At 36.4% G+C, this 11,571-nt stretch overlaps 1 long non-coding RNA gene across 1 annotated transcript; it reads left to right on the top strand.

The window, feature by feature from the left end:
• Nucleotides 1-425: 425 nt before the first annotated feature.
• On the top strand, nucleotides 426-2,945 carry LOC308185050. The gene is made up of 3 exons (XR_013943089.1): nucleotides 426-537; nucleotides 832-982; nucleotides 2,849-2,945. It is a non-coding gene; the product is annotated as an uncharacterized lncRNA (long non-coding RNA).
• Nucleotides 2,946-11,571: the final 8,626 nt, after the last annotated feature.

Here is an 11,571-nt window from a genome sequence, read left to right as displayed (position 1 = left end):
AAGTTGGACAGATGTTTGATTTACAACTGCTTTTATCTATGTCAGATTTCTCTTTTAAGCTCCTGAGATCAAACAGAGCTTGCTTTATCTTGTATACTAACTTTAACAGTGCTACAAGTTTACCTGTGCTTAATTGCTTGACCAACACCAAATTCATGTAAGTATTCTCTTGTCATAGAAGAGGGTGTTTTCCATTTTATATATATTTTTTATAGCTCTAAAGGAAAATCCCAAGCTCATGATGTAAATTTAAACACACTTAAAAGTGTATAAAAGGAACCATTTGTCTCAAGCTTTTTTTTGAGAAGCAAGGAAGGTACTTGCCTTGCAGAGAAGACTCATTGATACATGTATTGACACTGCAGGTTAATATTGTTAAATTTTGGTCCTTTTTATTCAAACTGCATTTTTATCTGTCCTCAGATAAAAAATGGAAATGGATTCAAGAGTGAAATCAACAAATGTTTGAAGGAATTAACAGTATGCTGCTAAAAAAAACACAAAAGGAACAACTTGTTCTACTAGTACAAATTAGACGTAAGTAGATAGTACCCCAATAATATTGGAGTATAATATTATAGATTTCTGTGCCTTTAGTATAAATAGATACTAGTGATCTGACTATCCTTTGCAGAGTTCAGATAAAATGGTGTGGAAACATGGATGTCTGTAAAAATGATAATGTGATAATTCAAAGCATCTGTGACTGAAGATGAGTAAACAGCAGTAAAATGGCTTAGACATGGGCTGCCAAGCAGATCTGATGCCAAGCAAAAAGACAGGAGGAAACACCTCCAAAATATAACATATTTTTTTTTTTTTTTACCAAAGGGACTCAAATGTTCTAATTAGACATACTTCTGCAAGTCTGACAGCACATTATAATTTAGGCAAGTAAGAAATGTCATTGAAGTAAAAAATCATGGACTGGCTAACCTAGGACTCACTTAACTCACTTTTACAAGAGGAACAGGGATGAACTGTAAGTCTCATTTACATGAATTTATCCAAAATCAGTCCTGTCTAACTAAAAACATCTTATTTTACAGTATTATCTATAACATTGATAAAAGTAACACTGATACAATGTAATTATACGTCTGAAAAATGCCTAACACAATTCTACATAAATTCTACATTAAGAGACTAGAAAGCTATGAAATACTGAGAGTAAAATTAACCCTTCCTGAAGAAAAAACAAAAATAAACAAACAAACAAACAAAACCTAATAACATCATGGAGAAAGCGTCATTGTGTAGGAATGTCTAATTTTGGATTACAAAAATGTGTGTTTTTCTGCTGCCACATAAACCACTGCTACAGCCTGTATTTTACGTTAGCCCTAACTGAAGCAATATAAGAACAGAGTCAATATTTTAACAAGAGGGTGTCACCCCCCTTGAGTGCTTGCAGCCCAGAAAGCCAACTGCATCCTGGGCTGCATCAAAAGAGGTGTGACCAGCAGTGGAGGGAGGGGATTGTCCCCTTTTGCTCTGCCCTTGTGAGGGCCCCACCTGGAGTGCTGCATCCAGGTTTAGGACCCCCAGCAAAAGAATGTTGTGGGGCTGTTAGAGCAAGGAGGGCTACAAAGATGATCAGAGGGCTGGAGCACCTCTCCTGTGAAGAAAGGTTGAGAGAGCTGGGGATGCTCAGACTGGAAAAGAGAAGGCTCCAGGGAGACCTTATTGTGGCCTTTCAGTACTTAAAGGGGTCTTATAAAAAGATGGAGAAGGACTCTTTACTCAGGTAGAAAATGATAGGACAAGGGGGAATGGTCTTAAACTAAAAGAAGATAGTTTTAGGCTAGACATAATGTGGAAATTCTTCACTGTAAGAGTAGTGAGGCACTGGAATAGGTTGCCCAGAGAAGCTGTGGATACCACAACCCTGGAGGTGTTCAAGGCCAGACTGGATGGGGCCTTGACCAACCTGTTCTAGTGGTGGCATCCCTACCTATGGCAGGGGGGGTTGGAGTTAGATGATCTTTAAGGTCCCTTCCAACTGGAACCATTCTATGATTTTATGACCCTAGGAAGCTGCAACTCCAGAAAGGACTTGGGAAGCACAGTAGGTAAAAAGATGACATCAGTTCTCTATTTAAGAGGAGATGTGCACTTCCTGATGGGATTAACAGAGAAATCTTAATTGAGCACTTATATCACCCACTACTAGTGCTCTACGATTACATTAAATTAGGTGCTAATACTTACAGATGAAAGTTGATAAATCAAGGAGAAAATTAAAAAGCCATCAAAAAAACATAAATTTGTAAAGCCATGTTTTATGAGAATCTGCAGATTTCTAGTCTACTTTATTTCTGAAACAGAAAGGTAAAAGTTGATATGTACCAAAACCCATAAAATCTCCAAGAAATATAAAAATAACATCAAGTAGATGGAAGCTGAAGCTGTTTAAATTTGGGGTACACACACAGTACAAAACTAATTAACATATCATAGAAGAAGCTCCCTGACTGGGAATTTTTAACTCAGGATCAGATCCTTTTTCCCCTACTATTTAAATTCTAATTCAGAAAATTATTTTGGTCTACAGTGACAACTGCTTGGACTAGATGATCAAATTTCCTAAGGTCCTTCAGGCAGTAAATATACAAAATTAACCGTGCTGGCAGCTTCGGGGTTTTTATATGTTAATATTTAAGATCTTCCAACAGTGAAAGTATATGCTAAGAAAATAGCTACTTATTTCAAGAAGTTATGATAAAACATTTTCTCAAGGATGTTACATGCAGGTCTGACAAAATATTTCTTTCCCCTTGACTTTCTTACAGACATACTTGTTAATATGGGCTTTCACAATACTAAATGTGCTTTGTTTCATTTGCAGAACTTTCTCATCTTAAAAAAATCCCTCCACAGTACTGACATTTTTTGTTTGCTTGTTTCACCTCCTATTGTTACTACCTTCTGAAAAAACAAGAATGGTCAGAGAGAGCAGGTGAGTTGATGGTTTCTATGCTGGCAAGAGGTGGTGAGCAAAGACAAGGAAAAGAGGGGAAGATGTGTCAGCTCTGATAAGAGTGAACAGAGTTGGACAGAACTTCTGGGACTGCTTAGATGCTGCTTTGCACATCCTGCAGCTGCTCTGGATGGACAAAATCTGGCATCAGCAAATCAACCAAATTTTTGTTTTACTCTCAGCACATTTTTTCTTTCAAGATTTTTTTTTTATATATATTTACTGTGCAAAATCTAAACTGAATCTCATCCTCAGCTATTGTCTGTTTCTTCTCTCTGTTGAAACTTGTTTCTGATACACTTTAATTATTGTGTGATGTTTATTGTAAAATGTTTATTGTATGATGACATGGAAAAATATTAGACATACATGTTCACACAAATGTACTAATAAAAGCTATATAGATTTCCAATAAGTGATTATGGGTTTCTTCTTAGCGGTTTTTCAACATTGGCCTTAAAACATTTTTATTCCTTGGTTCAATTTTTAAAAGAGGGTCTGATTTCCTCCAGCTGTAAATTAGAAAACTAACCACACTGACTTATATTGTTGTAAAACTGTTCTAATTTTAGTTTAATAGCATGCACATTTGCTTTCACTAATTTAATTCATTTTGATTGTGTGTAAAGGGCAATAGTGTGCAATGCTTTGCTGATGCATTTTGTGAGAGGCTCAGATTCCATACTTATTAATGTGCAAAGGTAGTCCACCTGATGACACAAAAAATTTTCTGTTAGGAATGAGCCCATGGCTTCATTCCTGTCAGTCATGCAGGAATGCCAGTAGCACCATGATGCTTGTGGGACAACAGGCAATAGGTGTTGGAAGAAAGTGTTTGCTAAGCAATCATTTTGTCAAAACTTTTCCAATGTGTTCTGAACAAATATGGAGTGAGTTCATACTGATTTAGCACTTAATTTGGGCTGATTTGGTCAGTGCTTTATGACTTTTGTCAAATAATGGCTTTGTTAAAACATTCTAACGCAATCACAAGTGATCATCTGATTTCAGTCTTAGGCATGGCCACAGCCTGAGGAAAATCAAGCTGGCTTTTCTGTAATGGTATTTTTTCATGTATTTAAGAACTAACTGCTTAGGGTTCATTAGGCCTTTTACCAAGAGTATTCAGCATTTTTGTTTTAAAGAGGAAGCATTGACCAGAGGAGGCTATTTGTACATATTGCTGTCATTTTCTGGAAAAGTATATGGTGTGTTGTGGGAGAGATGGATGAAAATTGGCAGCAGGGAGTAGGAGTTTCTGGGGAAGAAAAGAAACTGGCAAAAAGGAAAAAAACAGCACAAGACATTTTTGGGCATACTGAAGAGATGACTGCATGTTGAAAAGGCAGGCTGATGAAAACCTTCTCTGTTAAGAAGTTGGAGGAGGTCTGAGCAATGATTCTTGCAGGAGAGATTTCAAGAGGCCACAAAGACCAAGCGCCACAAAGCAAACAGGCTGCAGTTTACAGAAATCAAAGACCACACCGTGCAGCCTGTTGATGTCCGTGCTCCTCACCCGATTAGAAATGCCAGGAACAGAATGTAACTGTCTAGAAGACCTTACACAAAACAGCGTTTCTCTTTTATTGCGGGGTAAGATATACTGGACATTGCAGGAGAAAAAGGATGGAGGTTGAGTATGTGCACACCTTTGTTTACTTTGCACTAACATTTGTATCATGACAGAATGCACTCAGTATAAGGTTTAGAGGTTTCCAATCACAAAAAGTGATCTGCTGATGTACTGTTCTGTACTGCATTATGCCTAAAAGAGGAAAACTCATCTGAAAGCTTGAATTGTTGTGAGAACTTGAAAACTTGCAGTATACTTCTAATCTGCGGATTTCATATGCCTATTTCAAATTTCTAAAAGATTCTGAGTAACTTTTCAGTATTACTGTGTCATTCCTTCTAATATGCAAAGTGGATTTGTATGACTTTTGCTTTATTTAGATTACACTGCACCCTTTTTTATTTTTTATTTTTTGAAATGGAATTATTTCATGCTTTGGATTTGTGAAAAGGTGAAAAATCGCATCTCGTTATTTCTGGTTTGTTAATTCCAGTTGTTTCTTGTGGACCAGTGTGCTGCTCTCTGGAGAGTTTTCCCTTTCTGCATTGGCACTTTCTTCTGTGTTCTTCACACCATTACTTCTGGCTCATAGACACTGATGAGCCAGAAAAGTTCTTGGCAGCTGTTGCTTTATGTGACTTGACCTTCACTTTGTTCCAGAGAGGGTCTTAAAAGTGATGGGGAGTAGAGACTTTTTAAAATCTGGTCTTATTATACATAGCCTAGAAGATGTGATGAAACATTTTCTTGGCTAAGAGTAGTTGGTGATGTAGTCCAGTATTTGTTGCAATTCCATTCATCTGAGGATAAACAAAGAAAGAAAGAAACAAAGAAACAATAAAACAACCCCAAACCAACAAAACAACAAACTAAAACAAATCAGCCAACCACTACCACCAACAGAAACAAACAAACATAGAAAAGCATTGAATAGCACCAAACACATGGGAAATGAAATCAGGAAACAATAGTCTATTTTCTCTTGTAGTTCCATATTTAAGTCAAATGGTATTCAGCACTCTATTCTAACTTTTCTCAGTTACCACAACTACCTTTTCTGACATGTCTTGTTTTATTCTTTTCTTAGTGCATCTCTTCTACTTTCTCTGTGTATATGCACAAATGTTAAAACTGCAGTCAAGTTGGTCCTCCTACACATATATTTACCATAGCAAATATATATATATACACACACATATATATATAATAACTATATTTGACCATATAGTTCAAATTCCTGAAGGACTTCCAGTATGGCATGCAGTTTGTGAGATGGCTTTTATTGTTTCAACATCTCAGATCAAAGGTACATCTCATTATTCCATCGTGCTTCAGATGAAAAGTGTTTCTGTTTACCAGCTTCAGGACGGATTCTGCCAACAACAACACTGTTATTTTTGATAATTTTTAAAATTGAAGATTGAGAGTCGAACTAACAGTGCTGATTATACATACGTAGTGGAAAGAGCAAATGAAGGAAATTATGTGTGTGTTTTTTAAAAATGAGAAAGAAATTATTGGGGAAAGCACTTTTGTATTCCCTTTTTGCTTTCTGAAGTCTGAAACCAGTAAACCAAGGAGAAAAAATGATTTTGTTTAGTTGGAAGGTTATGAATTCTTGGTTGCTAATCCAAAAGTGAAATTTGATAGACTTGATTGTATGTTCTGCATAAATAAGAAGGAAATTTAAACCACAGAAAGAAGCTAAATTCTCAAAGCAGCTCAACTACCATATTATTTACTGAAAATTTTCTGTTAAACTGCATATATGCACAGAAAATTGCTGGTGCTATGTGATAGTTCTGCACAACTCAAGTTCTAATTACAGCATATGGTTTTCCTACATATAATGTAGGAAATTTTATGTATGCTAAATCAGGGTCTCTGAATAACATGTAGTATTTTATGTGTTTAGAGAGCAATCAGCCAGCACTCATAGAAGTGTATGTGAGAATTAATATCTACTTGACCCTGGAAGAATTTGTGGAAAATGTGTTACTGTTATTTTATTTTCTTTCTTCTCAACAGAAGCTTATCTAAGTAGTCAATTCTATGCTGAAAAGCTTCCAGAAAAAAATCAGGTAACTGTAGGTCAGTTTGTGCTGCCCATTCATTACAAACTGTGTTGTGCTTAAACTGTATTAACAGACACTGCACACTAGCCACACCATTTTATCCTAATTAAAACAAAACCAAACAAATCAATATAACCCCCATGGAATTAGTGTCTTAGAGATGCTAATTCCTTTATTTCTACAGCCCAAAGGCATGTTATAAAGAATGGGGTGTCTTGTTGGGCTGACAAAATTTGTTCAACTTGAAAACTTTGAAAAAAGTTTGAAATTGCATGCTACTTCTGATATTAATACTTTTTAAATTTTCATACACTCGGGCAACCTTACCCTAAGAGAACCATTCTACAACACTTCAAAGCCATAATGAAATTACTTAAAAAGGCTAAAACGTCAAGCTGACATTAATTTTCTTTATTGTCCAAGAATTAAAATTGGTCAGCTTAAAGTGTTGTTTTAATCTACATTTCATTTTGTTTTAATTATTTATTTGTTTGGTTTTGGTGCTCATAACTATCAAAATATTAAAAAATCTAATTTTATAATGCAAATTACATTTTTTCTGCTATATGCACGGAATATGGGAAACAACTCTCAGGAGACTGATATAAAAAATTAAAATGTGAACAAAATTGTAATCATTGTGAATGATTAATGAATGCTTTGGTTGTCACCAACAATGAGCAGATGGGAGTGAGAAGACTCTGCTAGCCTATTGTGTCACGCTGAAGAGGAGGCTAGCTGTGAATTAGGCTTTCTGGAGCAAACTCATTCCCTCATACCAGGCTTTGAGGCCATGGTGCTGTAGCCTGGAGAAAGTCTGAGCATAAGGAATATGACTGAGAGCTGTCTCATAGGAATAATTTAGCTGAAGAATGGGAAAATCCCTATTTATAAATAGACATTTCCAATAAAAGGGCAGACTTGGTGGTAGACAGTGGCTTGTGCAGTTGGCAGACAGAGCGTCTGATTGCCAAGGGAGGAATGGACTTCTAGACCTTTGTGTCCAGGCCAGAAGGGTACCACTGGCAGGCTGTCATTACCTGGCTTTCCACATACAATCTACTAATAACTTGGGACAAACATTTTGTCTCGGCACCAAGTTGCAGAGCATTCAGAAACATGCCCTGCATCAGCCTTCGGATGAACAATAGTGCAGCACTTGGGCATGCTTATGGGACTCTGGGAGTGCTGCCTAAAACCTCAGTAAGACTGAAGAAAGAGCATCACAGAGGTTTGAGCAGAAAAATGCTGAGTGCTTTGTTGGTTCAGCTATTTTGTCTCAGGACCTAGTCTGAGTGTTTTTACATGGCCATATACTGTTGTGCCATTTCAGGCTTCATAAAGTATATTTGTGTGGACTCCATCTTGTAGCTCATTACATTTATTGTTGAGAATCAAAATTGTTATAGCTGCCTAACATCTTGCAAGACTTTTAGTTTGTTTATAATTTGCTTATCTGTCATGGTTAGTCTGCTTTTGTATGCTAGATATGTGCTTGTGCTTAGTTTGTTTCGGAAACCCCAAATGACCAAACTGGTTCTGTTCAGGAGAATAGGGAAAAATGCTGTTTGTCATTGTACTTTAAAAAATAAATGAATGCTGTTGTTTTTTTTATTTGTATTTTTATTTTTATTTTTATTTGTATTTGTATTTGTATTTGTATTTGTATTTGTATTTTTATTTGTATTTGTATTTTTATTTTTATTTTTATTTTTATTTTTATTTATATTTTTATTTTTATTTTATTTTTATTTTTATTTTTATTTTTATTTTTATTTATTTTTATTTTTATTTTTATTTTTATTTTTATTTTTATTTTTATCTTTATTTTTATCTTTATTTTTATTTTTATTTTTATTTTTATTTTTTTGTGTGTGTGTGAATATGCTACCACACCTCCAGGCTTTGCACTGAGAATCTGAACTGTGTCAGTATGGCTTTGTCAGGCATAACTCTATGACATTTACAATGCATGACAAATTTGCCAGGCATGACATTTGCCATAAATGTAACAATCTTGTTTTAAATGGCACAAATTGTCATTTTCAACACTGGCTTGGAAATTTTGTTCACTGAATGCTTTTCCTAGTTTCTTAGTGTTTTCCAAGAAGCCCAAGTACTGTCATCACACAGTGACCACTCATGACCAAAATGGTTTTCCCTGAAATGACTACCACCAGGGTAAAAAAAGTTGGCACCTTAATGAAGACCCTTTTCGTACAACATAGAGTGAAACTGTTTGTCATCCTGGCTCAGCAGAGAGGGAAGGAAATGGAAGAAAATTTAGGCTAAGAAAGGAGAAGGCTAGAGTAAAGAATCTAGTAAGGTGTGGACCAGTGTGGGAAGGAGAGAAAAATTGTGCTCTAATTTAAAGAATACTTAGGATGACTAAGAGGAAAACCAGTCTGGAGATGTTTGGGAATATCTTCTTCATCTTAGACTGGGACCAAAAGAGTCTGGAACTACCTGTCTGAACTGTGGGATTTGGAAAAGAGAGAAAATAGGGTTGGTGAACTGCACTTTGGGAAGGAGCATTGCATGTTATCACTAAAGCAAACAGACACTGGCTATGAAGAGGATGACTAGACACTGTTTATGGTCACTGTATTTAAGAAGGGATCTGAGAACCCACAAAAATTATCCTGAACAGTGGTCTAAACAGTGAGTCCAAATGCACAGTGCTTGAACTAGCTTGCTCAAAGCTAAGGCTAGGAATCACCAAATGATAAGGACTTGGCGAGGCACTTGGCTGTGTCTGATACTAGTCAGATACTACTTTTATTAAAGAGAAGCTACTGCTAGAGCGCTCTGCTAATTGTCTTATAATGCCTTGGCTTTTTGGGGAAGGCAATTTTATCACACAAGTAGGGTCAAATTTACCTCTTGAAGGTATATTTCATAGAAAAAATATCTGAGATGACAATTATGTATTTCAATAAGCATTTAAATATTTATAGTTTTTGTATTAAACCTGCAGGAGGATATCAGGTTTTCACTATCAATGTGTAATTCACTTTCAAAATCTTGGATTCAAGCATTCTAATTTTTTAATAGATTTTAAATTTTTGAACCTGTATACATGTCCTTCCTCAATTTGTTACTTTAAAAAATAAAAACCCCATAGACAGACTTCAGGTATGCACTGAAAAATACCACATTGTTGATGTCACTTTGCTTACTTTTGCCTTTAATACCTGTGAAATGTTTGACCTGCTTGAATCCTTGATTTTGAAAGGGAGTCTCATGTTAATAGATTCCATGGTCTAATGCATTTTTGTGTATTGGCATGGAAACCCCTTGAAACAAAAGTAAGACAGAAAGAAGAAAATGAATTTCTCTTATTCTTACATATTAATGTTTGAAATTCCTTACTAGAAGATATTGCTATGAATGTGTTGTGGTTTAACCTGGTCGGCAGCTAAACACCACACAGCCGTTCGCTCACCCTCCCCCCTCCCTCTCTGGGATGGGGGAGAGAAACGGGAAAGTTAACCCGGTGAGGTGAGATAAAGACAGTTTATTAAGACAGAAAAATAATAATAATATAATAATAATAATAATAATAATGGTAATAGTACTACTACTAATAATGTGTACGAAACAAGTGATGCACAATGCAATTGCTCACCACCCGTCGACCGATGCCCAGCCTATCCCCGAGCAGCCGGCCCCAACACCCCAGCTAGCCACCCCTATATATTGTTTAGCATGATGTCAGATGGTATGGAATACCCCTTGGGCCAGTTTGGGTCAGCTGTCCTAGGTATGTCCCCTCCCAGCTCCTGCTGCACCCCCAGCCTGCCCTCTGGCAGGACAGAGCGAGAAGCTGAAAAGTCCTTGGCTTGGTGTAAGCACTGCTCTGCAACAATTAAAACATCAGCATGTTATCAGCACTCTTCTCATCCTAATCCAAAACATAGCACCCTACCAGCTACTAGGAGGAAAATTAACTCTGTCCTAACTGAAACCAGGACAGAATGAAAACTAAGGATGTATATATAGATTTCACTAAAAGTACCCTTACCAGCATAATAAACCCTGTAGCTTTATTTCTGATTATTTTTTCATGAAAAAGGTATTTTTTTTTTTTTTTTAACATGGGATGAACCGTCAGTAAATTTCTAGGGATAGAAAACTCCTTTAGAGACAGATTATCTCTTAACAGTTTCAGAGCAAATTAAAAGACCACTTAATTGTTTTTCCAGTGGGGTGCAGAGCTGAATGCGAAATAATGAAGTACAGTTTACAGGCAGGGCTAGCCTCTTAGCAGTGACTGTGCCAGCTTTCTTGACTCTCTGTCAGGATGACTTGCAGGAGCGATATATTTGCAACAACATCACTACCATGTTTGAAAGACTGCCATAGTTCACTACTTGTGTATGTGTTCTCCAGGTGCCATTTCCAGGGAGGAAAAAAAGCTGTGAAAATGTTCATAAAATAAGAGATAAGTTCAGCCTGAGAGCATTCCAAGTGGAGGACTCTAGTGGTATGGTACAAATGGTACACTACAGATGCAACTCTCCCACTTCTGGTGTAAAACTGGTGGTAAAGGAAAAAGAGAGTATTTAAGACTGATATATTACACACACACACACAACTTATTTTGTTAACAAACTATACACACAGTGTCCTGAAGAAGCAGTTCAAGATAAGCCATGGGCCTGTGGTAAACACTTATATTTAGTATGCATTAAAATAAAGGACAAACATATCATGCAAACATATCTCTAAGGGGAATGAAATTATAGTTGTAAAAATAGAGCTGATTCATTTTCAATTTGCCAGTACAAGTTGACCAAGTCTTTTCATACCTGATGTGTATGAAAGATTCTGCTGAAAGGATTAATGTCCTGTTGCAGTAAGTACTGGCCACTCTTAAGGCTGTCGTGCTCTTCTTTGGGGGTAGGCTGAATATCTGTTATAATCAGTTCTATTCCCTAACA

Source organism: Anser brachyrhynchus (genome assembly GCF_964034855.1).
Source record: "Anser brachyrhynchus genome assembly, chromosome: Z".
NCBI classification, from domain to species: Eukaryota; Metazoa; Chordata; class Aves; order Anseriformes; family Anatidae; genus Anser; species Anser brachyrhynchus.
The sequence above is the reverse complement of the archived record's forward strand: the minus strand, read 5'-3'. Positions and strand labels throughout refer to the sequence as shown.